The 26,940-nt window shown below is 37.8% G+C and overlaps 1 long non-coding RNA gene across 1 annotated transcript in view; it reads left to right on the top strand.

The window, feature by feature from the left end:
* Positions 1-15,098: 15,098 nt before the first annotated feature.
* LOC112209201 (uncharacterized) overlaps positions 15,099-26,940 on the top strand; it is a 52,939-nt gene continuing 41,097 nt past the window's right edge. The window contains exon 1 of the long non-coding RNA XR_002943844.2: positions 15,099-15,247. This is a non-coding gene — a long non-coding RNA (uncharacterized LOC112209201). The remainder of the gene's footprint in view (positions 15,248-26,940) is intronic.

Below are 26,940 nucleotides of genomic sequence, written 5' to 3'. Positions count from 1 at the left end.
AGGTTCCCAAACCTCAATTCTTGACTTCTCTGCATCCACAGGCTCAGCACTACATGGAAGCTGCCAGGGCTTGGTGTTTCCATCCTCTGAAGCCATAGCCCAAGCTGTACATTGGCCCCTTTCAGCCACACCCTTGGTGTGGCTGTTGCATAGGGAACCAAGTCCCTAGGCTGCACACAGCATGAGGACCCTGGGCCCAGCCAATGAAACCACTTTTTCCTCATAGGCCTCCAGGCCTGTGATGGGAGGGGCTGCCGTGAAGGTCTCTGAGTTGGCCTGGAGATGCTTTCCCCGTGGTCTTGGGGATTCACATTAGGCTCCTTGCTACTTATACAAATTTCTGTAGCTGGCTTGAATTTCCCCCCAGAAAATGGGTTTTTCTTTTCTATCACATAGTCGGGCTACAAATTTTCCAAACTTGTATGCTCTGCTTCCCTTATACAACTGAATGCCTTCAACAGCACCCAAGTAACCTCTTGAATGCTTTTCTGCTTAGAAGTTTCTTCCTTTGGATACCCTAAATCATGTCTCTCAAGTTCAGAGTTCCACAAATCTCTAGGGAGGGGGGCCAAATGCCTCCAGTCTCTTTGCTAAAACATAACAAGAGTCACCTTTACTCTAGTTCCCAACAAGTTTCTCATCTCCATCTGAGATTACCTCAACATGGACCTTATTGTCCATATCGCTATCAGCATTTTAGGCAAAGCCATTCAGCAAGTCTCTAGGAAGTTCCAAACTTTCCCACATTTTCCTCTCTTTTTCTGAGCCCTCCAAACTGTTTCAACCTCTGCCTGTTACCCAGTTCCAAAGTTGTTTCCACATTTTCAGGTGACTTTTTAGTAATACCCCCCTCTCCTGGTACCAATTTACCGTATTAGTCCATTTTCATGCTGCTGATAATGACATACCCGAGATGGAAGAAAGAGAGGTTTAATTGGACTTACAGTTCCACATGACTGGGAAGTTCTCAGAATCATGGCAGGAGGTGAAAGGCACTTCATACATGGTAGTGACAAGAGAAAAATGAGGAAGAAGCAAAAGTGGAAATCCCTGATAAACCCATCGATGTCATGAGACTTAATTCACCAGCACAAGAATAGCATGGGAAAGACCGGCCCCCATGATTCAGCTACCACCCCCTGGGTCCCTCCCACAACACATGGGAGTTCTAGGAGATACAATTCAACACATAGGAATTCTGGGAGATACAAAGTTGAGATTTGGGTAGGGACACAGGCAAACCATATCGAGTATACTATGGTAAGAAAAATCAGAAAGTTGATGCCTGTGAAGTAGTAGTGGTGGTGATTAACTGGAAAGGGGCGTGAGGGAAATTTCTGTTGATGATAGTTATGTTTTATATTTTGATTTAACTTTTTGGCATATAGATATATGAAAGCAAAAGCCATTGAGCTGTGCATTTTTGCTATATATGTAATATTCTATTATAAAAATAGGACACTATAAAACTAAAAGTCAGTTGGAAAAGAAAATGTGATTATATATGGGGAAATGCTAATATACTGTCAATAAAAAAGGGAGTTACAAATTTGTGTGTATATTATGCTCTAATCCTAAACCATGTAAAACGGATGTAAGGAAAAGACCTAGAGTAGATATGCTGCAACGTAGCAATCAGGATTAACATTGATGCTGGTAGGATTATGCAAATTATTAAGCAATTAAGATAGGCAGTTGATCAGTTAAACTCTGTCAAAGCAGAGAATCAAAAGTAAAGTGCATATATATCCTAAGTATTTTAAAATTTTGCGCTAAATATTCATTTGTTTTCTTTAAGAACACAGGCCTTTTCTTTTTTTGAGTACTATCCTGCTAATTGGAGTTCACATTTCTTTTTCTTTTATAAACTACTCCTTTTTGACTTCTTTAGCAAGGATTTAAAGAGGTTTAGGAATGATCTGAGTACAGATTATTATAATTTAAAAAAAAATGTATTATGTCCACACCTAATTAAACAGCAAATTTTAATTACTTTTTATCAAGTCTTTCCAAAGAACTCAAATTATTTTTATAGACTCAGTAGCTTTCTTTTCATATGCATATTTTCTTGGTTTATATGACATTTAATTACACTTCATAAACACAGTAATAGGTACAACTGGCATAAATGAGTTTGTGAATAAATAACCTTATTCTGGTAACCATTCTGGCATACAAATCAACCTATGGGAGGAGATATTGCAAATATTGCCAGATAGGCTTGACAGCCGTAAGCAGATTCAGTATCCCCTGGGCATTTATTTCTGTATGTTTTACAGAAAAAAAAAAGTGTTGATCTAGCCAGTGTGTTAAATGGATACCAGTTAAGAGAACTTTTACAAATTTCCCAAATTGATCATTTATTTTTCTAGTCAAAAAAACCAAGCGTTTATATTAAAGTTAATGTTATGAGCAACAAGAAAGTTAATACTAGCAAAACCATCTTAAAAATGATTAAAGGAGCTCTAAATTTTGAAACTGTGAGATTACCTCATGTGTCTAGCACTCCTTTGACAAATTTTTACTTCTTAGTTTTGAGAAACGGAGACATATGAAGAATAATATTTCCAAATTCTCTAGAACCTGAGTTCAGACTCCTCAAGGAGTGGATGTTGCATTCTGCCCACAAGACAGCTTGGAATAACCTTTGGAAATATGAAAACGTATTCTTAGGCCAGAGGCAATTTGTGAACTTTTCCCTGCCTCAAGCCATAGCATAAGGACACACAAGGAAATTAGAAACAATGCACAGTAGAAAGTAGATGGGCTTTGGGATCTGACACTTGATCAGGAGGCCAAATTGATTTAGTTTTTGTATACTTCTAATACTACCTACCTTAGTTCACTATTTCCAGTGTTCACTTCATCCCAGTGTAACTCAGGAATACATTCTGATTAGCCTAAACCAATCATGTTCTTCATTTCAAACCCCATGTCTTTTCACTCTAACCTCTTGTTTGAGTAAAAATGTCCAAGAAGCTTCCCATTGATTATGTTTTCCAGGTTAAACAGATTGGCTTACCACCCCCACCCCACTCCACACCCCGCCCCCTGCAGTTGAATTAACAGGATTCAAATTTTTAAGAACTTAGTGTTGCTATTTGTGCTGTTTACATTGTGAATCTCTTTACATAGTTTACTGGGATTTGTAATACAAACTAGGTTCTCTAAATCTGTCCTGTCTACATTTCAAATTAATGGTTGTTATGTAGTTAAATTTCATAATTATTTGCATAGCTAAACTCAGCAATGTTCTTATTGATCTGCTCTCAATAAAAAGTTTCTAACTGGGAATGTTTGTGAATCTTTGTAGAGTTACAGTATGGTGAGTATAAATTCATATACATGCTACTTTGGTACTTTGGAGCCTACTTGTCCCAAATCGTACCTTATTTGATTAAAACAAAAACTGGTTTGAAAACAAACACAGGTATATAAAAAGCTATGAATATATGTGAGGGTTTCTACCCTAGAATGAAGAGCTTAGCAACCAGCTTTGCGATATTTAAATGCAATTCAAGCTAACCAAAGGTTTTGTAGACTTGAATTATGTGACCAAAGACTGAACCAATGTCAGGAAAATACATAAATGATTAAAATGACCACCTGTATTATGAAAAAAATGGAAAGATTTGTTTTCTATTTTAATTGTTTTTGACATGGGAATCAAATTCTGTCTGCATCTCAGATTAACTACTGAAAATTTAAAGTCTTAGAATAAAGAATTTTTTTAAACTTTTTTTCTGAGAAATTAAAATGGAACTTTCTTTTTAAGTTGTGCATTTGCTTTTCATATACAAAATTGATATTGATTTGAATATTATGGTTAACTAACATTAACAAAGAAAAATATCCCAATTAAGAATGCCACATTTGATTTTCCATTTTAAAGAGGTCAGGCTTAGCAGTTAAAAAAAAACAAGAAAGCTCGGTTATCTTTAAGCATCAGACTAACACTTCAGTATATTTTTGTTGTCATCATGTAGATAACCTGTTCTTAGCCCACACATGTTAGTACACTAATTATATGGCAAATCTCACATTACATGCTCAATTATTTGAAAGGGATGATATTTGTCATTATTACGCATTCTCTGGTGACTTTGTCATTGTAACTAGACCTAGGCCAGTTCAATTAAAGTCTAGTGTTTCAAACTGCTAAAGAGATAACAATGGTGAGCTTACACATGTGAAAATGTAATGTATGTAATAACAAAGGAAATACAAAGTGAAATAACAATGTAGCTTTTCTTCCAGCAAATTATAAAAATGAAAAATAAAATATAATATTCATGAGGGAGTGAACAAATGACCACTGTTATATATGCCAGGTGGAATTTTTGCAGAATTTTGCTCCTTAGTTCAGCTAAAACTGGGTTCCTGTCACAAGACCAGGAAAATGTAGGCACGTGGCCACATTGAAGGTGAGTAGAGCAGGATTTTACTTGGAGAAAAGGGAAAAAAAGAAAAAAACGTAGCAAAGTGAGATGGAGTCCTGCTAGCAGGCCCCCCACCTCACAGATGGAATCCTGTGCTACCACACGGGAATTGAAGAGGCAGGCTTCTCCCCTCCCTGCCCGTGGTTCCACCCCATTCTTTCAGTGTGTATGTGGGCATGCTCAGACAAGGCCCTGGGCAGGGAGGGGAGCATGTACGAAAGCATCCGATGTATACACTGGTGGGCGGGTTGGAGATTCTCCATGGACCCCTTTTTAACTGCTTAGGCATTTGGCTGTCTGAGAATTATACAGTATTATAATATTTTTGAAGACAGGCCAAAAGTCTTAAGAATATTCAAATTCTTTAAGAAACCTAACATATTCTAGAATTTTGCCTAAGGAAAAAATCAGATATATACAAAATAATCATGCCCTAGAACATAAGGTAACATTGTTTATAACTTTGAAAACTGGAAATAAGCTAACATTTGAATAATAGAGAATTGATCAAATTAGTTATGAAACACCCAGAAAATAAAATTATTTTATATATGGTATAATATGGTGTGATAGAAAAAATATGAGTGTTTTTGTTTAGTTTCTAATTTTTTCTAGTGGTATGATTGGTTTTTAAGTTTGGGTAAATGGTCGTTGAACATATGTTTTATTGTATTTGATAATTGATTACTGTGGGTTAAAAATTTATGTATCTTTGCAGGGGTTCCTCTGCTTGCTTTGTTAACAATGGTCTCAGTTGAAGAGAAGTCAGCATTTCCTAAATGTACTCCTATGAATACTATTGTAATAAGGGATGCAAAATATTCAGATTACAAGTTATGTGTGCAGAGAAAATATAAATTTCTATTTTATGTATTGATGGTTGATTTTCCTCATTAGCTTCCACCTGCTGAACAGGAAAATAAATGTAACTTAATGTTGAGTCTGTTAAAACCTTAGATCTAATAATTTAATACCTTTGGTAATTCCATTCTTTTAAAAATGCCCATTTTCTTAGATTTCTCAGTTCTTTTGTCCTCCTCCAAACTCTTCTGAGAGATGACCCTTAAGGAAGGGAGAATTTATGCCATATTGTAGAAGAACAAGAGCCTGAGATGGTTGCACCCTGGTTTCCTTAGTAACCCTTGGGTAGCAAAGCTTATAAACCAGCAGAGCCAAGAGTCACGGAGACAGAAAGAAAAAATCTGTTAGTCATTAAATGAAATTGTGAGATGTGTGACTTTTACTACTTGAGTCATTGTATTAGTTTGTTAGAGCTGACATAACAAAGTACCACACATTAGGTGGTTCAAACAACAGAAACTTATTTTCTCACAATTCTCAAGACTGATCTCAAGTGAGATCAGGTGTTGGCAGGGTTGGTTTCTTCTGAGGCCTGACTCCTTGGCTTGCAGATGCCTCCTTCTTAGTGATGCACATGGTCTTCCCTCTGTGTGCATCTGTGTCCTAATCTCTTCTAAGGACACCAGTCATATTGAATTAGGGCCTTAGTCCCTTCAGGCTGCTACAATAAAATACCGTAGACTAGGTAGCTTTTATAAAACAGAAATTTATTTTTCACAGTTGTGGAGGCTGGGATGTCTAAGACCAAGGCACCAGCAAGCTTGATGTCTGGTGAGGACCTGCTTTCTGGATCACAGATGGCATCTTCTAGTTGTGTTCTTACATGGTGGAAAGGGCAAGACAGCTTTTTGGGATCTCTTTTTAGAAGGGCACTTGTGTGGGTTTCACTCTTATGACCTAATCATCTCCCCAAAGCACCACTTCCTAATACCATCACTTTGGAGTTTAGGATTTCAGAATATAAATTTTGGAGGACAAAAATATTCAAATCATAGCAGGGCCCATTCTTAATGATTTCATTTTAATTTACTGATTTAAAGGCCCTGTCTCCAAATACAGTCAGATTCCAAGGCATTGAGTGTTAGGACATCAACATATAAATTTTATGGGGATGGGAAGAAAAAAATTCAGTCTATAAAAATCAGCATTCTTTGTATTCTGGATGTGGGATAAGACGCATACATTGGTCATTGGTTCAGAGCATATTTAGCACTGTGTAGGACTATACCCCAAATCTGTGAGATATTTCCTTCCAGCTTCTGAATGATGTTCTGCATGCAAGGATCATTAAATATCATAAGTTCCACCTGATTGCCTTATTTCTTTCAGAATAAAACGGCTGAGTTTTTTGTTAAAATCATAATATTTTAAAAATACCACCTAATCAAATCATGATTGCTAATCACAATAAGGAGAGTCTCCAATGGGAAAAACTGCTACTCCTTTATAATGGAAAGGGTCCAGTAGTTGACTGGTTACCTGAAACACTGGACAGTATCCCAAGGCTCAGCATTGTTCTCTGTTCCTGGCATATGAGACATACTTTAGCCAGATGAAGTTTATTGAAGGAAGGCTTGAGGGCTCAATTTCTGCATAACCTCTGGCTTGCCAACATGGCTACTTTGTTTTGAATGTATTTATCAAGCTCCGGTATAGCTGTATGAAGAGCCAATCTTATAGCTGCCTGTTCACTGGGAGTGTCCTCTTTAGTGAGAGCCTTGTGGTGAGTCATCAACCAGTGAGAACAATATTCTTGCACCTTAGGCTATTTCACATACTTCTCCAACTCTCCTTTAATCAATTTCTTTTCTGTTTTTCACAAATGCTTGGCTATTTGTAGGCAAAGTATTAGCCACATCCGTGTATTGTTATAGATCTCTGCCTCAGGTCACATCTCTTTTCAGGCAAAGTCGGCCAAAAAGTCTACACTCAAGATCAGCCCGCTCATTTCTCACTACATTAAACATATGCTTAAAGTATGGCCTGACAATTTACTTCTAAGTATTTGCTGAAGGCATATAAAAGCACATATTGATAAAGGATTTGTACATATGCATTCTGGGTGGTTTTATTCTTAATAACCCCAAAATGGAAACAATTAATATGTGAATAGATAAGTTATGATGTAAATAAACCATCAAATGCTACCAAGCATCACAAATAAACTGCTGATTTATGTGTCAACATGAACAAACTACACAGATTTTGTGTTGAACGGAATAAACCAGGCAAAAAATATATACTGTATGATTTCATTTATTTAAACTACTAGAACAGGCAAAACTAAAGTGCTAAAAATCACATCAGTGGTTCTCTATAGTGGGAGTGGGTGTGGGGGCAGGGACTGCAAAGAAGTACTGGTCTACGCAGACGTGCAGTAACCAGAACTCATCAAACTGTACACTTAATTAAATTGTGGAATTTACTGTATGTGAATTATACTTAATAAAGTTGATTTAAAAATAAGTTCTGTTCAATGGAATTTCTCCGTTTTTCAATATCATCCAAGGCTACTCACAAGTGGGGCTATAAGGACTATAGCAATACACTTGCCACTCATACCAACATTTAATAAAGTGCCATCTGCAAACAAGGCTTGAATGATTTTCTCCCCAGCCATAGAGAATTTTCTCTAAGGCCCTATGTGTGGATTTAGGAAATATGGCTTATGTGGCAGGCACATTGGGAAATGGATCCATCTGCTCGTGTAAAATCCTTGTGTTTTTATGACCTTCTCAAGCCCAATCTTGCATATATTACTTCTACTTGGTAAAGAGAAACTGTTGGGCATTCCAAGTTTTATGAGTTGATGCATCACATAACACCAAGGTCATGATGAGCAGTACAGATCAGAGGCTACTGTTTACTCATGTCCTGTGCTCATGTTTCTGATCTCTAGAGGACTATCAGCAGCAAGCAGTTATTTTTTATTATAAAAGGCTCACTGAAAAGAGCATAGCTTTGTTTCAGAACCCAGGTGTCACTGTTGTGATTCCCTATTCAGTTTTGCAGTATGCTCCCTAGTATTCCAATCTGCCTCAGAGACTAAGTGCAATTGAACCTTCGGGGTCATAAAGAACAACTAGCAAAGTTATTTATGCCAGACAGCTTTCTCTTGCTCTAGGGTATTCTCCTTGTTAACAGCCTTTCGGGCTATTCAGAAAAATAGTTTTGAACAGCATATTTGAATATGGCATATGTTGTTTCTAAAACCCAGGGTCCCACATACTTCTGTACCATGTAGAAGTAGAAAATGTACAGTAAAATATGTCACTTCTGGACACATAGGAACAGCCATAGGATTGCAGGCCTTGACTTTTCCTTGAATTTACTCTGAATTCTGGCACATAAATGTCAGTCTGAGATATCTAGAGTACCTGCTATCACTCACTCTCTAAATCCTAGTAATGTGATGACATCACCATACTAGAGGAATATAATCCATGAGACAGTTAAGATGATTGAAGGTTTTGCAAACTGAATTGTGACATAAAGACAGAATTGATAAGTCTTTTGTGTATGGTTGTCCTTTCAAAAATTTTCCCCTTCTTGATTAATAGCTGCATACCATCCTCTAATTTATGTGCTAATTTGTTCCAATAAAGAGTTCTCATCTTTATTTTCAGCAAATTAAGTTTAAACAATAATCCATTGTAATTTTTCAAGCTTTTTTTCATAGTGTACCTGCATGGGTTTTAACACTTGGGCTTTCTAGCTTGACCTGGCTAATATATATCCCTATGTCAGTAGAAAGGCTAACCTGGAGTTTCAGGAGGTGGGCAGGTGACCTGGGTAGTCAATTCATTACATTGCACCATTGACCAATGTATGTTTTTCTTCTCCATATCTAGAATACACAGAAACATGACCCAAGTGATAGACGTATATAAGTGGCAGGTCTCACTATCACATCAGATGACTCACAGAATTTTCGTTTCTGTCTTTATAACCCTTTGCTTTGCTGGTTTAGAAGCCTTAGTACTTAAAGGGTGTGAAGGAACCCAGAATTCAGCAATCTCAAGATCCCCAACTCTTTTATTTCACAGCATTCTCTTCAGGAAGTATTCTAAGACTGGCTTAGTATCTCCCAACCCAAAGTCAGAGGAGGAGAAATGAGTTCAAACCTTAAAACTTAAACTTGGTCTTTTTGTTTATAGCAGAGAAGTTTAATTTTTCCTCACACCTACTTGCTTTGAAATCTTTACATAATTCTAGAAATCTTGACTATCTGATATTCCTGTTCAAAGAAGGATATTAAAAGTGGAAAATCAGAAGAAGTGAAGGCCTGCTGGAAGCAACACACTGTTGGCATGAAGAAAATAGAAAAAACTGATATGTAGTAGCAAAAGACAAGAAAAATATTGCTAATATAAGAATTCAGAATGTTATCTATAGACTCTCTATGTATTCTAAATGCTCTGACATGAATAGGTATTACCTTTACATTCATAAAAAAGTGTTATGGGATATTCTGAAATCATTATACTACCTGGAATCAGGTAGTATAATGCCTTTAGTTTTGTTCTTTTTGTGCAAGGTTGCTTTGGCTATTAGGAGATTTTTTGTGGTTTCACTTGATTTTAGGATTGCTTTTTCTATTTCTGTGAAAAATGCCATTGGAATTTTGATAAGATTGCATTAAATATGCAGATCACTTTGGATAGTATGGAAATTTTAACAATTTTCTAATCCATGAACATGGAATATCTTTCCATTTATCTGTGTATTCTTCCATTTCTTTCATTAATGCTTTGTAGTTTTCAGTGTTCAGATATTTCATCTCCTTGGTTAAATTTATTCCTAAGTAGTTTATTTTATTTTTTTTCATGTTATTGTAAATGGAATTGTTTTCTCAATTTCTTTTTCAGCTAGTTGGTTGTTAATATAAAGAAACACTACTGATTTTTGTACATTGCTTTTGAACTTATACTTTACTAAATTAATCTATTCTAACAGTTTTTTTTAAAGTAGAGTCTTTAGGATTTTCTATATATAACATCATACCGTCTTCAAATGCAGTCTGTTTTACTTCCTCCTTCCTGATTTGGATGCCTTTTATTTCTTCTTGCCTAATTGCTCTGACTAGGGCTTCTGGTACTATATTGAATACAAGTGGTGAGAATAGGCTCACTGTTTTGTTCCTGATCTTAGAGGAAAAGCTTTCAGCTTTTTACCATCAAGTATAATATTAACTGTGGGCTTGTCATCTATGGGCAAGCCCACAGTTAATATTGTATTTATTATGTTGAAGTACATTCCTTCTATACATAATTTGTTGAGATTTTTAATCATGAAAGGATGTTGACTTTTGTCAAATAATTTTCTGTATATATCGAGATGATTACATGATTTTATGTTTTATTTTGTTAATGTGGTGTATCACATTTATTGACTTGTGTATGTTGAACCATCCTTGTGGCCCAAGAATAAATCTTACTTCATCATGGTGTATAATCCTTTTAAAGTGTAGTTGCATTTAATTTGCTAGTATTTTGTTGAAGGTTTTTGCATCTATATTTATCAGGAATATTGGCCAGTAATTGTCTTTTTTTGTAGTTTTAAACTATGCTAATTCAAACAGCATGGTACTGGCATAAAAAATGGACAGATAGACCAATGGAAGAGAAGAGATTGCACTGACATAAATCCATGCACTTAACAGCTAACTGATCTTCAACAAAGGTGCTAAGAAAACACACTGGAGACAGTAGTCTCTTTAATAAAGGGTACTGGGAAAACTGGACCTTTATCTCATACCATTTACAAAAATCACCTCCATCACTCAGGAAAACCCCCAAATTCATCATTTTGAGTCCGAGTGACCTGATTTTTCCTGGATGCTGGGCAAGAGCTCAGGATGCAGAAAGCTGTCACACTGGCCCTCTGCCTTTGCAAAAAGGCAGAGGGTCCACTGAGCTGTTTAACACTTAAGCCATCTGTGGAGAGCAAGGCTAAAAGAGTGCACTGTAACACAAGCCCACTTGGGCTTCAGAAGTCACAGGCTCCCACCCCTGGACACTGCCATGGGCCCGGAGCCCAGGGCACTCGTTCTGGCTCCTGCACCTGTAAATCTTTCATCCACATGGTCCAAAGTCGTATGCCCCTTCACTAAAGCATGTGACTCAGAAGGTAAACACATCGTTTTTATTCATATCTTGCTGGTCACACCCACCTGCAAGAGAGGTTGGAAAATTCAGTTTTTCACCGGAGTGTTTATGTGCAATCTACAAGCTGAAATTATGTTAAACGAAAAACTTTAGACAAATTTAACATAGCTTATTTGAACAGAGAATAATTCTTAAATTGGGAAGCATTCAAAACCAGAAGAGGTTCAGAGAGCTCCATTCAAAGGCATGGGCAGTGAGTTTTTTAGACTCAACACCGAAACAAAGTATATAAATCACCTGATTGGCTACTTATCTTATTTAGGCATGGTGTGATGAGACATTTACTTTATTTGGGCATGATCTCATCAGTTATCTACCTGTGATTGGCTGAAGCTTGGCTACTTGTGTTTGACTGAAACTTGGCTGTTTATCAGAAAATATACTCCTAAATAAAGTTTGTTTGTATATTAAGTTATGTTGTGGTAGAAACTCAAATTATGAAGAAATTGATATGGATAGGAGACAAGAAAATGCTGGGTAGAAGAGAGTGGTACCCCTGCAAAGGCCCCATCTTCAAGTCTGGAAACCTGCAGCCCTAAATGAGAAGAGGCATTCCTGTTTCCCTGCCCCAAAGTTGCATTTTGGTCCACCACACCCTCCTGTCCTGTATCCATATAAACCCCAAACCCCGGCTCCACAAGGAGATAAACAGAAGAGCAGACGAATGTCAGAATGGCATGGCAGAGAGAAGAGAAAGAGCGTCTGAACGGCAAGGGGATTTTGGCTGCAGATGATTGGAGAGATTGGCCACTAGGCGGCCAAACTCCAAGGGAAGATCATCTTCCCATTCCTTCCCACTGAGAGCCACCTCCACCACTCAATAAAATCCCTGCATTCATTCTTCAAGTCCGTGTGTGACCTGATTTTTCCTGGATGCTGGACAAGAACTTGGGATGCAGAAAGCTATCACACTGGCCATCTGCCCATGCAAAAAGGCAGAGGGCCCACTGAGCTATTTAACACTTAAATTGTCTGTGGATGGCAAGGCTAAAAGAGTGCACTGTAACACATGCCCACTTGGGCTTTGGGAGTCACAGTCTCCCACCTCTGGACACTGCCATGGGGCCGGAGTCCAGGGGCACTCGCCCTGGCTCCTGCGCCTGTCCATCTGCATGCTCCCCCTCCCGTAAGGGGTTTGAGTGCAGAGTGGCCAAACAGACAAGCCATACCCCTGTTGCATATCCTGGGAGGGGGTCAGGGAACTCTCCCATTTCAAACTCATCAAGCCAATGGTTTCCTGGCTATTTAATTTAACAGACTTTTTGGGTGCTTCCCAATTTAAGAATTGTTCTCTGTCCAAATAAGCTATGTTTAATTTGTCTAAAGTTTTTCCTTTAACACAATAGAATTTCAGTTTTTAGATGGCACATAAACACTCAGGTGAAAGACTGAATTTTCCAACCCCCCTTGCAGGTGGGTGTGACCAGCAAGGTATGAATGAAAATGATGTGTTTACCTTCTGAGTCACATGCTTTAGTGAAGGGGCATACCATTTTGGACCATGTGGATGAAAGAAAAACAGAGCATCATTCTAATGCTCTACCATGAGAATGCCAGAGCAAGAATAAGAGATGTCTAGACATCTGATTACTTTGCAGAATGGGATTGCCATAGGAACTTACATAAGAGAAATAAATTCTTTCTTTTATAAACTATTGTTGTTTTAGACTTCATTAAAGCATCCACCTCTATATTATAAGCAACCTTATATCATTTATTATCTGTATCACTCATGTGTTTGTTCCTATAGATACCTTAGAATTTTAGTTACCTTCTCACTTACATATATCTTCTTCACCCAGTGTGAAGAGGGATCACAACTTTTGTATACAGTTATGTGCAATGCAGTCCCTCCCATACACATCCAGGTCTATCACAGTTCATTATTTAATAACACAATCATACTCTATTTCTTCATTATCTTGGAGAATAAACTGTTTTACGTAAGTGCATTTACAAATAATATCCCAGCCTCAAAAATATTTCAAAGATCTTTTTAAATTTATTTTTTAACTTTTCCATAAGTTATTGGCTGTGGGAAGGAGATGACAGGAGGGCAGCCAGTTTTAAGAAGAATATCATGAGCTCAGCCTCAATGTGAAGTGAGGGTGCATTACCCAAGATAAAACATCAAGAAGGAAATTAAGAAGATGGGTAAAATGCTTAAAAACAGTAACTCCATCATTAGATAAAATGCAAATAGTTTTTCTGAATGGAAGCCTCGACTAGCAGGAGTGTGGACAACTCTCTTAATTCTCTTCATAAGTTCCTGTGCCCAGGGACAGGAACTTAAAAGATGGCAATGCCTGTGCACAGTCCAGGAGAAGAAAATTACATCGAGGAGTAAAAGCAGCAGGATCCTGAGGCAATTAGTGTGGAAGCAGAAGGCAGCAAGCTGCTGCCATCCCTCATTTCTTTCCAATGAGCTTCGCTCAAACACACTTGAGTGATGACGGTATCTTAACTTAGGGGCAGTGCTGCTCTCTGCCTGAGATATTGATCATAGATCAGGAGAAAAGCTGTCTGCCCAGCCTCATTCTCTCTGGCTTTGGGAGTGCTTGGCTAGGAGACTCTGAATGAGGCGTTACAGTACTTACTTGCACATCAACCGTTCACATCACTTCCTCCAATAGATCTTTTGACATAGGATGTTCTTGTGCTGGAGAAATGCTACAGAAGCAATTATTGATCATTCCATTCCAAAAGTGATGAGCCAACATTTATGGTAAAAATGACAGTCCCTTATTCTTGATTCTTAAACCAAAAAGGGCCTGAAAAGCATTTTTTTTTCCTGTACAATTATGGCAAATTTACTTGGTGGAAAAATCTGATCTGAACCCTTATAAGGCTATTTACCATCTTTTTTCATTTTTAAAGCATTTTTTGATGAAATCCATATGTTTCGCTGTAAAAATTATTCTGTTTGATAATGAACAGCCAGCCCAGACCCTACTGGTGGTGGTATCTATATTTGAAATCTGTAGTATATTATGTTTGGAGAATCCCCAAACAATTCTGAATGCTGAAATATTTCTGTCTTTGAGGATTTTGAATGAGGGATTGTAGACCTGTATTTTGTAGGTTTCTCCTGTATCACCCACAATTCATTTGTGTTATTGGGTAGGAATAGACATTTTCTCCTGTTGAGCTTTAGCTTTTGGTTCAGTCTTGTTGAAAGAGAAAACAATCCAGCAAACCTATTCCTGAAGTCAGTTCTTTTAGTCTCATGTAAAGCCTGCCAGGATCTCCAGGGATGCTGTGACACACAGCATTCCAAACAGAGAACTAAGATACTGAGTCTGCAAAAGGGAATTTGGGATCATAGAGGAAACTGCATTCAGAATCCATGAGATGCACAATCCTTTACATTTACTTCTACCAATATGATATAAGTACTTCCTACTTAAACTTTTCCTCTCCTCCCCTAAGTTAGTGTACCCTACATAGTGTGTATATATATAGCCTTTCTATGCTCTACTTTTTCACCTGTGCTCAAGGATAGATTTTTTTTATTAACTTGTTTATCTTAAGCTGACAATGTTTAATTGTTACTTGTTTTGAAATTTACATATTAGTAGAGAATAAACATTAAAGAAAGCCATTAACTATTAATTGTGCATTTCAGGAATCAGCTGGCTGGAGGAATTTTGGAAGGGGTGAGGCATACACTTTCTTCTATGTTCCTGAAACCACAACATTGTTAGGACTCATCTGTTCATGAGACCAGACCAATAGAAAATGAGCACTCCGTGGATAAAAAATACAGATGGAAACTTAGTGGTGAGTTAGACATAGTTCAGAGTTCTGATTATAAAAGAATTTTCTTCATGAAATGGTTGTTACAAATATTCTATAAGAGTATAGTGTTTTTATAGCTGTGTGCAAGCACACACATGTCTTTGTTTTGTGTTGTTTTTATTTTTATTTTTTCTGAAAAGCATCTCTACAAAGAAGTCTGATGTCTGGTACTTGCCAATGTCATATGCAGCCAGGGTGTATAAAGGAGAAGGTATATCTTGTGAATTCCCATAATCTACGACACTCATGAGCCTGAATCTGCACAAATAATAGTTTGCCAGAGATGAGGCAATCCATGCATCTCTCCTTCTGGCAGTTTATTAGTCTATTCTTGTGTTGCTATAAAGAAATACTTAAGGCTGGGTAATTTATAAAGAAAATAGGTTTAATTGGCTCACAGTTCTGCAGTCTGTACAGTAAGCATGGCATCAGCATCTGCTAGGCTTCTGGTGAGGCTTCAGGGAGCTTTCAATCAATCACGGTGGAAGGCGAAGGGGGATTCCAGCATATGAGCCCAGCCCAGAGTCTAGGACCTCCTTCTTTTCTCTCGTGCTCCTTCTCTGGCCATGTGACATGAGAGAGAAGAGGGAGGTCCTAGGCTCTTTTAAAGAACCTGATCTTGCATCAACTGAGTGAGAACTCACTTATAACCAAGGGGATGGTGCTAAACTGTTCATAAGGGATCCGGCCCTGTGACCAAATCACCTCCCACCATGCCCCACCTCAAACACTGGGAATCACATTTCAACGTGAGATTTGGAGGGACAAACATCAAAACCATGGCAGGCAACATGGGAAGAGAACCTTGAAAACCTTGGCATTGCATTGGAGTAGCCAACATGCAAGCTCTCCTTCCTTCTGCAGCAGGAGAAGTTTAGAGTAATGAGTTAAAGTTTGAGAAAATAATGCCCAGAATTGAACAAAAGGTTTTAACTTTTCTACAAACACAGGTACACAGCAATGAGAAAACCTGTATCCTAGATCAATAACAGTTCAGTCACCCCATGAACAGTGTCACCCCATGCTTCCTAGACCACCCCAGCAGGTACAATGTCGTAGACCATACTTTATCAAACTAATTTAATGAATGTATTAGGAACATGCCTTTATCTCACTGTAGTAAGGAGTAGTGTATGCTGCCTAGCATAGGGTTGTGCATTGCATCATCTGTCACTATTCTGCTGGATATTACAGTGCATTTCATAAGCACCATAGCATTTACACTGCAGACCTGCAAGATTACTTTTTATAGTCCCTATTATGTAAAGTCTAACTTCACGTCTCTGTAGCTGTATGAAATACACTGTTTGCTTCATCTCTGTCACCTGCCACCTTTAACATTCAAGGCAATATATTATCACCAATCACTGCGAGTCCTAAATTATGACATTTTGACAGAAAAGGCTTTTTTTATCCACTTGTTTTGTTGAGCTAGCAGAGTCTGCAGAAAGGTTGGGGGAGGAAAGAAGAGAAAAATTCTGATTAAACAATATCGTAATATAGTGGTGTCTGTGGGTCAAAAACGTTTTTGTTTTTATTTTCTAGTTTCTTTTTATTATTTGATTACACAAGTAATCACTGTGTAGTAATGAGTAAATAAAACTCTTACGGTTTTAAAAATTTGACCATGATATGAAAAAAGCGGAAAGAAAATGTCAGACTTAAAGTGATAGTGTATTTGAAATATTAATATGGATCTCATTCAGAGAAACTTTGTATTGCTTTCTACCTTCTCTTTTTTGCTGTACAAATGGACTAATTATATGGGACAGAAACACATTTCGAATGAAAGTTAATGTTTAGTTTCAGGTACTTCAACTAGCCTCTGCATATCATTAAAAGTTATTGCAAAGAGCATCCTAAAATGTTTCTCATAACAAATGTTAGTGCCTTTTGGGTGTGAGAACTACATGCTGCTATAAATCCTTTAAAAATATTGGTGAATGACTACAGCTTTATGATTGACATGTTTCTCAGTTCAATTTAGAGGCAGTTTAATATTTTTATATGGAAAAACTATAGAAGAGATCATGTCACTTTGATTTAATTGTTTCTTGAGGACTTATTATTATTATCATTTTTGAGATGGAGTCTCGCTCTGTAGCCCAGGCTGAAGTGCAGTGGCAAGATCTTGGCTCACTGAAACCTCTGCCTTCCGCCTCCTGAGTTCAAGTGATTCTCCTGCCTTAGCCTCCCAAGTAGCTGGGATTGCAGGTGTCTGCCATCATGCCTGGCTAATTTTTGTATTTTTAGTAGAGATGGCGTTTCATCATGTCAGCCACGCTGGTTTCAAACTCCTGACCTCAAAGGATCTGCCCGCCTTGGTCTCCCAAAATGCTGAGATTACAGGCATGAGCCACCATGCCCAGTTTTGAGGAATTGTTTATACCTAAATATTATCCCTTTATAGAGTGGTCAGAAGCACCAGAAATTGAGGAAAAAGGATCAGGTACCTACAATTTGATCCTCTTTTTTACAGCATCTCACTGTTTTGTAAGAATATGTATTTTAATGATTCATTTCTTCAGCTACTTCCTAGCAATGGGCATAAGATTTTGCATTTACCCTGTTCTATGTTGGTCCTACAAGATACCAAACAACCAATTTAATTAAGAAAACTGACAGATATAATTTAATTGGCTTACAAATTAACTGATTTAATTGGCAAAGCAGGGATCTTTTAGAGGTGAAGGGTAACTGGACAGTGGAGCCAGGGGTGGGCATTATTCCAGGACTTGAGGACTGTAAGCTTTATAAGGTATTCAACAGAAGATATGCATCAAAACATGAGATGACCCACTAGAGAGTGTTCTTCTTTGGCAAGCAGCGTGGCTGAGTTGAATTTGAGCCAACTATCTGTCCCTTAAAGATGCCTAAGAAAATCAAACATGCCCGTAAGTCAAAGTGAAGAAGTCAGTTTATTGCAATGGTAGACGTTAGATGGAAGTTGGTGTATAATTTATTCTTTCTTAAATTTATGTTTAGTATCGGGCCTCTCTTCCAATAAAAGAGAAGGTATGATTTTTTTGAGTTTGTGTGGTTTTGATAGGGAAATTTGAACACCAGTTTAATGGCTTTAATCCAGAAAAATGGAGTAGTGGAGCCACATCTTTGGAGGAAGCTTTGAATTCTCAGACCAATAGAAAGACATTTAGTTTACTAAGAGATACTCCTTGTTTCTCTCTCTCTCTCTCTTTCTCTCTCTCTCTCTGGTGGGATAATATCTTGTAATTAAAACGATTTGAAAGAGGCTAGACCACTGAATCATAAAATTCCTATCGTAGATACTATAGGTCCCATGACTAGTGTAGGCATTTTGGCTGTTTTTCTCTTAACCATTGGCTTTTGTTTTATTCCACTGGGCTGCTTACATTGGGTGATTTTAGTTTTGCTTTTGTACCAAGCGGTCTGAATTATCTCTTAACTATTATTTAGAATCAGTCTCTTTCCTAACTTCTAAACATCTTTCTCTGTGCTACATCTTCTTAGATGGTATTGTCATTAGCATATTATCTGCGTGTTTCTCTTGAACACATTGACTTGCTTCGATGTTGAAGACACCAGCTCCAGAAAACTTGCATTCTAGACCTGACTCTGCAGCTCATTGACTTTGTGACTTTCAGCAAATTGCCTAACCTTTACAGACATTGCTCCACCACTGAAAAGATGAGGATACCAAAACTCAATTACCCATACTCATAGCAGTTGTGAGACTGGAAAATGAACAAATGGATGTAAAAATGATGCTTAGGCAAGGATAAGTTTGCTGTGTTTTCAGCCTCATAGTTGAGGAGTTGTGGGCTCAGACAGTTTAAAAGATTTGCCCTAGTCACACAGTGAGTTGGCGAATGAGTGAATGATTAACTTTTCTATCTCTAATTCAGTATTTTTTATTTAAAATTTTAATTAATTCATTTATTTTGGAGTTATAAACATTTGTTGGTGAACATTTTGTTAAAGTGTAATATATATAGAAAAATGCATATACCATAATTATACAACTGGATGGAATTTCACAAAGTGAAACAGATCTCATAAATAGAACATCACCAGCACCGCAGAAGCCCTGCTCTCCTCTGCGCCCCCGCCGCCACAGACTACCCTGCCTCTTTCTAGATGTAATCCTCTCTACCTTCAATCCAAGGATAACTATACTTGACTACTAATGCCATAGACTAGCTTTGACATTTTATGCAATAGAAGGGGAAGAGGAGCTGTGATGCAGACTTTTCAGCCTCAGCTCATCCCATGAGGAGCTCTGAAATTAACGTGTGGTCAGAGTTATCCCATGTTGGGCCCAAATGGCCAGGTATATTCCCTTTTCTCCATCAATCATTGGCTATGAGTGAGGCAGCTCTCTGCCACTGAAGGGCTTTCTGAAGAATTTGACAGCTGAAAGTAGCCTACTCACAGCTTTCTCAGCAGTGAAGACAGCATATCCTTCCTTAAGAGTATCTGAGTGGTGTATCTCTGTGTCTATCAAATTATAAAAATAGAAACACACAGTATTTACTCTTTTGTTTGATCTTTTTGCTCAACATCATGCTTATGAGATTTATCCATGTTGCTGTGTGTAGCTGTTGTTCATTCTTTTTGTTACATAGTATTCTGTTTGAATATACTACCAATTATGTATCCATTATATTATTGATGAATAATGAGGTATTTTCTGGTTTGTGGCTATTACAAATGGTGCTTCTATGACAGTTATACAGTACATATTTTTGATGGTGAACATTTGCATGTGTTTCTTTTGGTGACTGAATGTTGGTGGTTGGTAGTTAGGCATGTATACACAGGAATAGAATTAATGACTAATATGTATACATACATTCAATTTCAGAGGATAATGCCAAGCAGTTTTTCAAAGTACATGTGAGTTGTTCCACATTCTTCCTTGCCAACAATTGGCATTGTCTCATCTTTTCCATTTCTAACTTTCTGGTATATATATATATGTATATATAGATACTGCATTAAGCTTTTGGTTTGTATTTCCTAAATGGTTAATAAAGCTGAATTTTTTTAAAGAAAAATTTTTATTAAACACTTAGATATTTTCTTTTGTATAATGTATTTTCAAGTTGGCTCAAACAATGGAGGAAAATTCACTTGAAAGTAATTTATCAGGTAGTATTTCCATGAAAAGTGTTACTATCCTATGACCCTAGTAGGATAATAAAGGAAATGGAAAGGAAAAGAAGCTAAATAGTAATGGCATATCAAGCAATTCACACAGAGGATGACTTTGGTTCGGAGCTCCCACAGAGAGTGTACTTTCACAAACCTAGATGGTATAGCCTACCACACACCTAGGATATAGGTTATTATCTCATTTCCTCCTTGCCTCCCTGTAACCACTATTGTTCTCCATCTCTGTTTAACTTTTTTGTAAGAATCTACATATAAGTGAGATCGTATAATATTTTTTCTTTCTGTGTCAGATTTATTTCTCTTAGTATAATGTCTTCCAGTCTTATCCACATTGTGGCAAATGGCAAGATCTTATTGTTTTTTAGGACTGAATAATATTCCATTACACACACACACACACACAAACACACACATATCACACCACACACACACACAAACACACACCCCACAGTCTCTTTCTCCGTTTCTCCACAACCACTAAGGTCTTCTTGGCTATTGTGAATAATGCCACAATGAACATGAGAGTGCAGATACATTTACAAGATTACAAGGTGATGATTTTATTTCCGTTGGGTATATGACCAAATGAAGGAATGCTTGGTCATGTGGTAGTTCTATTTTTAGTTTTTTTAAAAAAATTTCCATACTGTTTTCCATAATGGCTGTAACAATCTACATTTCTACCAATGCAGTATGAGAGTTCTCTTTTCTCCGCACTTTAACCATTTGTTATCTTTTGGCTTTTTAAAAAAAGTTTTTAAAAATTTTTTTTATTATTATACTTTAAGTTCTAGGGTACATGTGCACAACGTGCAGGTTTGATACATAAGTATACATGTGCCATGTTGGTTAGCTGTACCCATCAACTCGTCATTTACATTAGGTATTTCTCTAATGCTATCTTTCCCCCCGGCCCTCACCCGCTGACAGGCCCTGGTGTGTGATGTTCCCCACTCTGTGTCCAAGTGATCTCATTGTTCAGTTCCCACCTGTGAGTGAGAATATGAGGTGTTTGGTTTTCTGTCCTTGTGATAGTTTGCTCAGAATGATGGTTTCCAGCTTCATTAGTGTCCCTGCAAAGGACATGAACTCTTTTTTTTATGGCTGCATAGTATTCCATGGTGTATATGTGCCACATTTTCTCAATCCAGTCTGTCATTGATGGACATTTGCGTTGGTTCCAAGTCTTTGGTATTGTGAATAGTGCTGCAATAAACATACATGTGTGTGTGTCTTTATAGTAGCATGATTTATAATCCTTTGTGTATATACCCAGTAATGGGATTGCTGGGTAAAATGGTATTTCTAGTTCTAGATCCTTGAGGAATCGCCACACTGTCTTCCACAATTGTTGAACTAATTTACATTCCCACCAACAGTGTAAAAGTGTTCCTATTTCTCCACATCCTCTCCAGCATCTGTTGTTTCCTTACTTTTTAATGATCGACATTCTAACCAGTGTGAGATGGTATCTCATTGTGGTTTTGATTTGCATTTCTCTGATGACCGGTGATGATGAGCATTTTTTCATATGTCTGTTGGCTGCATAGATGTCTTCTTTTGAGAAGTGTCTGTTCATATCCTTTGCTCAATTTTTGATGGGGTTGTTTTTGCATGTAAATTTGTTTGAGTTCTTTGTAGATTCTGGATATCAGCCCTTTGTCAGATGGGTAGATTGCAAAAAATTTCTCCCATTCTGTAAGTTGCCTGTTCCCGCCAATGGTACTTTCTTTTGGTGTGCAGAAGCTCTTTAGTTTAATTAAATCCCATTTGTCTATTTTGGCTTTTGTTGACATTCTTTTGGTGTTTTAGTCATGAAGTCCTTGCCCATGCCTATGTCCTGAATAGTATTGCCTAGGTTTTCTTCTAGGGTTTTTATGGTTTTAGGTCTAACATTTAAGTCTTTAATCCATCTTGAATTAATTTTTGTATAAGGTGTAAGGAAGGGATCCAGTTTCAGCTTTCTACATATGGCTAGCCAGTTTTCCCAGCACCATTTATTAAATAGGGAATCCTTTCCCCATTGCTTGTTTTTCTCAGGTTTGTCAAAGATCAGATGGTTGTAGATGTGTGGCGTTATTTCTGAGGGCTCTGTTCTGTTCCATTGGTCTATATCTCTGTTTTGGTACCAGTACCATGCTGTTTTGGTTACTGTAGTCTTGTAGTATAGTTTGAAGTCAGGTAGCATGGTGCCTCTAGCTTTGTTCTTTTTACTTAGGATTGTCTTGGCAATGAGGGCTCTTTTTAGGTTCCATATGAACTTTAAAGTAGTTTTTTCCAATTCTGTGAAGAAAGTCATTTGTAGCTTGATGTGGGTGGCATTGAATCTATAAATTACCTTGGGCAGTATGGCCATTTCCATGATATTGATTCTTCCTATCCATGGGCATGGAATGTTCTTCCATTTGTTTGTGTCTTCTTTTATTTCATTGAGCAGTGGTTTGTAGTTCTCCTTCAAGAGGTCTTTCACGTCCCTTGTAAGTTGCATTCCTAGGTATCTTACTCTCTTTGTAGCAATTATGAATGGGAGTTCACTCATGATTTGGCTCTCTGTTTGTCTGTTATCAGTGTATAGGAATGCTTGTCACTTTTGAACATTAATTTTGTATCCTGAGACTTTTCTGAAGATGCTTATCAGCTTAAGGAGATTTTGGGTTGTGACAATGGCGTTTTCTAAATATACAATCATGTTATCTGTAAACAGGGACAATTTGACTTCCTCTTTTCCTAATTGAATACCCTTTATTTCTTTCTCTTGCCTGATTGCCCTGGCCAGCACTTCCAACACTGTTGAATAGGAGTGGTGAGAAACAACATCCTTATCTTCTGCCAGTTTTCAAAGGGAATGCTTCCAGTTTTTGCCGATTCAGTATGATATTGGCTGTGGGTTTGTCATAAGTAGCTCTTATTATTTTGAGATGCGTTTCATCAATACCTAGGTTATTGAGAGTTTTTAGCATGAAGGACTGTTGAATTTTTTCGAAGGCCTTTTCTGCATCTGTTGAGATAATCATGTGGTTTTTGTCATTGGTTCTGTTTATGTAATGGATTACGTTTATTGATTTGTGTATGTTGAGCGAGCCTTGCATCCCAGGGATGAAGCTGACTTGATTGTGGTGGATAAGCTTTTTGATGAGCTGCTGGATTTGGTTTGCCAGTATTTCATTGAAGTTTTTCATATCGATGTTCATCAGGTCTAAAATTCTTTTTTTTTTTTTTTTTTTTTTTTGTTTCTCCGCCAGGCTTTGGTATCAGGATGATGCTGGCCTCATAAAATGAGTTAGGGAGGATTCCCTCTTTTTCTATTGATTGGAAGAGTTTCAGAAGGAATGGTACATGTTCCTCTTTGTACCCCTAGTAGAATTTGGCTGTGAATCTGTCTGGTCCTGGACCTTTTTTGATTGGTAGGCTATTAATTATTGCCTCAATTTCAGAGCCTGTTATTGGTCTATTCAGAGATTCAACTTTTTCCTGGTTGAGTCTTGGGAGGGTGTATGTGTCCAGGAATTTATCCATTTCTTCTAGATTTTCTAGTTTATTTACATAGAGGTGTTTATAGTATTCTCTGATGGTAGTTTGTATTTCTGTGGGATCGGTGGTGATATCCCCTTTATCATTTTTTATTGCATCTATTTGATTCTTCTCTCTTTTCTTCTTTATTAGTCTTGCTAGCAGTCTATTAATTTTGTTGATCTTTTCAAAAGACCAGCTCCTGGATTCATTGACTTTTTAAAGGGTTTTTTGTGTCTCTATCTCTTTCAGTTCTGCTCTGATCTTAGTTATTTCTTGCCTTCTGCTAGCTTTTGAATGTGTTTGCTCTTGCTTCTGTAGTTCTTTTCATTGTGATGATAGGGTGTCAATTTTCGATCTTTTCTGCTTTCTCTTGTGGGCATTCAGTGCTATGAATTTCCCCCTACACACTGCTTTAAATGTGTCTCAGAGATTCTGGTACATTGTGTCTTTGTTCTCATTGGTTTCAAAGAACATCTTTATTTCTGCCTTGATTTCGTTATGTACCCAGTAGTCATTCAGGACCAGGTTATTCAGTTTCCAGGTAGTTGTGTGGTTTTGAGTGAGTTTCTTAATTCTGAGTTCTAATTTGATGCACTGCTGTCTGAGAGACAGTTTGTTGTGTTTCCTGTTCTTTTATATTTGCTGAGGAGTGCTTTACTTCCAATTATGTGGTCAATTTTAGAATAAGTGTGATGTGGTGTTGAAAAGAATGTATATTCTGTTAATTTGGTGTAGAGAGTTCTGTAGATGTCTACTAGGTCTGGTTCAGAGCTGAGTTCAAGTCCTGGATATCCTAGTTAACGTTCTGTCTTGTTGATCTGTCTAATATTGACAGTAGGTTGTTAAAGTCTCCCATTATTATTGTGTGGGAGTCTAAGTCTCTTTGTAGGTCTCTAAGGACTTGCTTTATGAATCTGGGTGCTCCTGTATTGGGAGCATATATATTTAAGATAGTTAGCTCTTCTTGTTGAATTGATCCCTTTACCACTATGTAATGGCCTTCTTTGTCTCTTTTGATCTTTGTTGGTTTAAAGTCTGTTTTATCAGAGACTAGGATTGCAACCCCTGCCTTTTTTGCTTTCCATTTGCTTGGTAGATCTTCCTCCATCCCTTTATTTTGAGCCTATGTGTGTCTGTGCATGTGAGATGAGTCTCCTGAATACAGCACACTGATGGGACTTGACTCTTTATCCAATTTGCCAGTCTGTGTCTTTTAATTGGAGCATTTAGCCCATTTATATTTAAGGTTAATATTGTTATGTGTGAATTTGATCCTGCCATTATGATGTTAGCTGATTATTTTGCCCATTAATTGATGCAGTTTCTTCATAGCATCGATGGTCTCTATAATTTGACATGTTTTTGCAGTGGCTGGTACTGGTGGTTTCATTCCATGTTTCGTGCTTCCTTCAGGAGCTCTTGTAAGGCAGGCCTGGTGGTGACAAAATCTCTCAGCATTTCCTTGCCTATAAAGGATTTTATTTCTCCTTCACTTATGAAGCTTAGTTTGGCTGGATATGAAATTCTGGTTTGAAAATTCTTTTCTTTAAGAATGTTGAATATTGGCCCCCACTCTCTTCTGGCATGTAGGGTTTCTGCCGAGAGATCCACTGTTAGTCTGATGGGTTTCCCTTTGTGGGTAACCCGACTTTTTCTCTCTGGCTGCCCTTAACATTTTTTCCTTCATTTCAACCTTGGTTTTTCTGACAATTATGTGTCTTGGGGTTGCTCTTCTGGAGGAATATCTTTGTGGTGTTCTCTGTATTTCCTGAATTTGAATGTTGACCTGCCTTGCTAGGTCGGGGATGTTCTCCTGGATAATATCCTGAAGAGTGTTTTCCAACTTTGTTCCATTCTTCCCATCACTTTCTGGTACACCCATCAGATGTGGATTTGGTCTTTTCACATAGTCCCATATTTCTTGGAGGCTTTGTTTTTTTTTACTCTTTTTTCTCTAACCTTGTTTTCTTGTTTTATTTCATTAATTTGATCTTCAATCACCGATATCCTTTCTTCCACTTGATCGAGTCAGCTATTGAAGCTTGTGCATGCATCACAAAGTTCTCATGCCATAGTTTTCAGCTCCATGAGGTCATTTAAGTTCTTGTCTACACTGTTTGTTCCAGTTAGCCATTCATCTAACCTTTTTTCAAGGATTTTAGCTTCCTTGTGATGGGTTTGAATATGCTCCTTTAGCTTGGAGAAGTCTGTTATTACCTACCTTCTGAAGCCTACTTCTGTTAACTCCAAAGTCATTCTCCATCCAGCTTTGTTCCATTGCTGGCAAGGAGCTGCAATCCTTTGGAGGAGAAGAGGCGCTCTGATTTTTAGAATTTTCTGCTTTTCTGCTGTGGTTTCTCCCCATCTTTGTGGTTTTTATCTACCTTTGGTCTTTGATGTTGGTGACCTACAGATGGGGTTTTGGTGTAGATGTCCTTTTTGTTGATGATGATGCTATTCCTTTCTGTTTGTTGTTTTCCTTCTAACAGTCAGGACCCTCAGCTGCTGATCTGCTGGAGTTTGCTGGAGGTCCACTCCAGACCCTTTTTGCCTGGGTATTACCAGCAGAGGCTGCAGAACAGCAGATATTGCTGCCTGATCCTTCCTCTGGAAGCTTCGTCCCAGAGGGGCACCCACCTATGTGAGGTTTCTGTTGGCCCCTACTGAGAAGTGTCTCCCAGTTAGGCTACATGGGGGTCAGGGACCCACTTGAGGAGGCAGTCTGTTCGTTCTCAGAGCTCAAACACCATGTTGGGAGAACCACTGCTCTCTTCAGAGCCCAGATGGAAATGCAGAAATCACCCGTCTTCTGCATCAATCGTGCTGGGAGCTGCAGACCAGAGCTGCTCCTATTCAGCCATCTTGGAACGAATCTCTTGACTTTTTGATAGTAGTCCCCCTAACAAGTGTGAGGTGACAGCTCACAGTGGTTTGGTTTGCATTTCCTTGATTAATGATATGGAACACCTTTTATGTAACTGTTGGCCATTTTTTTTTTTTGTCTTCTT

This window comes from Pan troglodytes, chromosome 4 (genome assembly GCF_028858775.2).
Source record: "Pan troglodytes isolate AG18354 chromosome 4, NHGRI_mPanTro3-v2.0_pri, whole genome shotgun sequence".
NCBI lineage: Eukaryota > Metazoa > Chordata > Mammalia > Primates > Hominidae > Pan > Pan troglodytes.
This window is presented reverse-complemented; position numbering and strand designations above follow the sequence as displayed.